At 33.2% G+C, this 4789-nt stretch overlaps 2 long non-coding RNA genes across 2 annotated transcripts; one reads left to right on the forward strand and one right to left on the reverse strand.

Annotated features, from left to right (window-relative positions):
• Positions 1 to 2122: 2122 nt before the first annotated feature.
• Positions 2123 to 3398, forward strand: LOC135085650 (uncharacterized). Its single transcript, XR_010260185.1, has 3 exons — positions 2123 to 2409; positions 2865 to 3031; positions 3109 to 3398. It is a non-coding gene; the product is annotated as an uncharacterized LOC135085650 (long non-coding RNA).
• A 35-nt stretch (positions 3399 to 3433) lies between these two features.
• LOC135085652 (uncharacterized) lies at positions 3434 to 4579 on the reverse strand. Its single transcript, XR_010260186.1, has 3 exons — positions 4514 to 4579; positions 4201 to 4427; positions 3434 to 3539 (listed from the first exon to the last, which is right to left on the reverse strand). It is a non-coding gene; the product is annotated as an uncharacterized LOC135085652 (long non-coding RNA).
• Positions 4580 to 4789: the final 210 nt, after the last annotated feature.

A 4789-nucleotide genomic window follows, 5' to 3' on the forward strand; every position in this document is an offset into this window, starting at 1 on the left:
TTTTTATAATTCAATCCATTCTTACTCCCATAAAATGTATGAAATTTGTGTCTGTTTTCTTCTTCTACTAATAGATAATTTTATTGGCTATCGCATGATATAAAATATTTGCCTATTAATGTTAAGCTACCCACGCTTTCACTTGTTTTTTAAAGAAGAGGTGTAAACTAAATTAAAAACTTAAATCGATGTAATTTTTCGAGAAATGGGTCAAGCCCCAAATTTAAAGTATTTTCATCGATAAAATTGTTCATAGATTACGCCTTTAAAGTTTGATCACTACATGCCCGGACACACTGTATATCTAATTACCGGTGAATATATTTCATTGTAATCCAATCCTCTTCTTTGAGCGCATCCTTTTATGACTAATCTCGCCTTGTATTTTGCTATGTTTCCTTTCTCATCTCTTTTGGTCTTAAAGACCCATTTACAGGATATAGCTTTTTTGCCAGTAGGTAAGTCACATAAAACCCAAGTGTTGTTTTTCATTAGAGATTTATACTCATCCTCCATGGCTTTCTTCCAATGACTAGATTCTGCGCAAGACATTGCTTCTTCAACAGTTGTTGGATCCTGACTTATCGCCAAACATGCATGATTTGAGTCTTCTTCTTCACTAATGGGCTGCCTTCGGCGAGGCCTCAAGTTTATGAATCGGTTCGGAGAGTCAAATGAGCAGTCAGTGCTAGGTTCATAGGTTGTATCTTGTTCAGCTACCTCCACTGTAGAGTCAAAACTCTCGTCGGAGTTAGATGTAGAGCCAGTCTGGTCATCGCAAACAGGGGTAGAGTTTTCTTGAGTGGATGGAATCTGTATATTTTCCGTCAATGGCACAGGTATCTGTAATTTATTATTATTGTTTATACTTTCATTCTTATTATAGAGACAGTCTTCAATAAATGTGACATTTCTGCTTTTTGTAATTTTCTTAGTAATTGGGTTCAATAATCTATATCCTTTAGTATTCTCACAATACCCAAGAAAAATCATTTCTGTGGACTTTGAATCCCATTTTGATCGTTTTTCGTTCGGCACGTGAACGATAGCTTTACAGCCAAATATTCGTAAATGAGAAATATTTGGTTTAGGGTCATTCCACCGGCCAAGAAAATCACGTGTCCGGGGCCAAAAAGTACCCGAATATCATAATATTTTAGTAACAAATATTTTTATCTAATAGTATAACTTTGGTTCTTGTTGTTAAACCACAGAGATAGTTAATAATAGTTAATTAAGTAATTTAAAAAAAATCGTAAGTCGTCAAAAATTGATTACCACGACGTGTCCGCGCTCCCGATTTCAGAACAAATTAATCCGATATTATTACCGCTTTCAATGCTTATGTAATCGATTACTGATTAAATAAACATTGATAAATTAAATACGATATAACTATATCACTAAAAGGTTTTGTAAAATAACTATTTAAAGTTGTGTCCGGGCGTTAACCGTGATTACCCCGACACGTCGCTAATGTGCGCCTACGTCCCTAGCTACGCAATTTAGAAACGAGCTCTATCCTCCCCCGTGAACCTTTAGTGGTGGCCTGCGTGCCGAGTTGATCGGTAATGCAACTCGTCGCAGGATTTCGGAGTTATCGAGATAAGAATATGATTACCCCGACCTTAGTTCAGTGCACGATTGATTTACTCTATCCTGTTTTTTTAGGTTTCTTTACATGGAAAGTTCTTGAGAATGTACAGGAATAATGGTCCATGTAACCGCATTTTTGTGTATTAAAACATATGGGATTCAACTTACAGATTGGGCAGGGTTCAGGATAAACCTTAATTTTTTGACTACCCCGACCTTGATTACCCCGACTTTTGTCACCGAGTAATCAATAATACTGTAATTTTACTAATGAATGATTAACTAAATAACGTTTAATAAGCAAAATTACCCTTTACTAAAATGAAATCCTATCTCCTATTAATACATAATATTATCCCTCAAAATTGGCAAGACCCCAGCAGTGCGATTCTATAAAACCTTCACCAGACATCGCAACTAAATCCGCGATGAGGTTTTAGATTTGCATTCTATAAACTCGATCGTCGGCACGAATTTACTCTAGCGCTACGCTTGTCGGCGCGGCAGCGGGTTGAACTAATTGATCGTGAGATTTTGTATGGGATGACGTTTTGAGTGGCATTCTGTAAGGAAATTCCAGCCTCATTCCGAAACACACTTCGCACTCGAATGCGCTCCAAAATGTCAAATAAAAAGTTAGTATTTTGTGAGCGAGAATAGACGGAGTTTTAGAAAATTGCATTAAAATTACATTTATTAGTGTTCAAATGTGTTAAAAATAAGTTTTGTGATATTTATTTGAACTAAATTATGCATATTAGGGATGACACGAATGTTTTTATTAAAGGCAAATGGATTTCAACTCAAGTAAAGGTAAGCTTATGTAAAGTTATTTTTTTATTATGTCATTTTTGGCTAAAGGCAGTAAACTGTAAAGTAATTAATAAATTTACCAGCAGAGAACGATAACGTTTTTACTGTCGCAAAGGTTACCATGCAAGAAAGTGCAATTGGTAGGTAAATTGGATATTATCAATTTTGTAATAGTTTTTTTAGACAATTACATTGGGATAGTTGCATTTAGATAGCTTTGAAAACCACTAGGGTTTGATATAAAGCTAACGAGTTCACAATAGGTACATTCACATACAATTACATAATAAATATTGTTACATTAGCAAGGAAATTTAGTCCTTAAGCTTATATTTAATACAATAAATAACTTATGTCCTTGTGTGATAGAGCAGGTCTTTTTCCTGTTCTTTGATCACCCTTATGTAACCTCACCACTCAAAGAATGTGTCTTCTAATATTATTTCTTTTTTCAGATTAAACAGATAAAGATCTAAATAAGTCAAATGCGGATCCAACTTAATATGGTGGAATGGTGGTGCTATGCAAGTCTGATTTATTTTTAATCACTGTATCTACCTACCTATAGTAAAAAAACCACTTAAGAGATGTACAAAGGCTGGTGATGAAGTGGTTTTGCTTGGTGAGTCACTACTACTTAGGATGTGAGGCAATTTTAATTTTTGTAATGTGTGATTGATGCTTGTGTTCTTTTTTTAGGTGATTTAGGATATGCTCCATGCGCCTGCCTAATGACACCAGTGAGTGGTACCGAAGATAATTCCCCAGAAGCACTCATATTCTGCAAACTATAAATCAAACATTTTACATCTCCATGTATGTACCTAAAAGAATAATAAGTGTGGATACCTACAAACTTTCATTAAAATTTTTGTTTTATCTTAATTATTTTGAATAATAAAATATACCTATGTATAAATGTATTTCGTATTTAAAATAATTATTAAGACTACCTCTAATTATCATTACTTTCTGAGGGGCACAGTAATAGAAATATGTAGTAAAGAAATTAAACAAATAAAGCTGTAGTAATATTTTATCTTTAATCCATTTATTAGCTTCTGCTAAAGCTTCCAATCCTTTTCCCAGTTCAGTCAGGGCTTCAGTCAGTGGAATTGTGGAATGTTATGCTGAAAAAGACAGTATGAACAATAATGTATTAAGTTTTAATGGCATTTGTGACATAAGTATGTGCATGGCATAACATCCATTTTATTTTATTTTATTTATTTGGTTCACCAACAGTTAATTACACCAATACAATTGTATAAATCATAAGAAGAATAGGTACATGTTCAATGTATTAACTTATTACAGGCAAACACAGCATGCATTTAACGTGAAGACTAATATTATACTATATTATAATGATAGGTATAGATCAATCCAACAGACATATCCATACAAGATAAAGTTTTCTATATCCGAAACAAACTTAGTGGGTTGGTTTCAACCACAGCTCTATTACTTGGGCTTAAATAAAATGCACTTTAGTAAAGTACCTACTGAAGCAATTTGTCGTAAACTGCACAAGTAGTTCATGATTATTTCATTAAAAATAAAAAAAGTCCCAAACTTCGGTGGTTTTTGTCAATTTATATATCTGACTGGTCTTTACAATATAAAAAAAAATTAGAACAAAATCATGCATTACTCTTTTAATTTCGATTTCGGTGGGGCTATTAATGAATCCAACGAGTACACTTAAAAAACCAACATTTGTTGCACATCTTGTGGTTTGCTTTTAAAGAATGTTAAGTGGGTCAACCATGTTGATAAGCGGATACTAACCTTGGCCTTTGTTCATTGTTTGTAATGTTTATAGTGTTTAGCGCACGGCTTGTTCCTCCTACTGAAGCTGTCAACCTCGTTATGTGGTATTTTTATTCTGTTTAATGGCTTCAATGGTGTAATTCTCAAGAAACCCTTTGCTAAGCCAGGTTTTCTTTTTTTTTTACATAAATTCGAACAGTTTCAACTTGGACTGACGATGGGTGAGAGGATCGTGCCTCATTTGACTGAAACATTTTAAATTAATTAGATTATTACTTAAGTAACTTAAAAAAATCGTATAAAACTTTCACAAACACAAATGTATACTTACTTTATGATAATTTCTCAATCTCAAACATCAATAACATCAAACGTAAACAATCAACAAGTAAATTTGGCATTTTGTTTCGTTTGTAAGAGCACAGATTATGTATATGCTATGAAATAGAGATTTCTAGTTTTTAACGTAAAATCTGCCTTAATTTGTTCAGATTATGACATTTAAGTTAAAGAAATAAATAATGACTTCAAGTTTTGTGCCAAAATCCCAATATTTTAAATAAAAAACTTGAATCGAAAAACTCGACTAACATTTTTGTTGCGTGTG

This window comes from Ostrinia nubilalis, chromosome 29, assembly GCF_963855985.1.
Source record: "Ostrinia nubilalis chromosome 29, ilOstNubi1.1, whole genome shotgun sequence".
Lineage (NCBI taxonomy): Eukaryota > Metazoa > Arthropoda > Insecta > Lepidoptera > Crambidae > Ostrinia > Ostrinia nubilalis.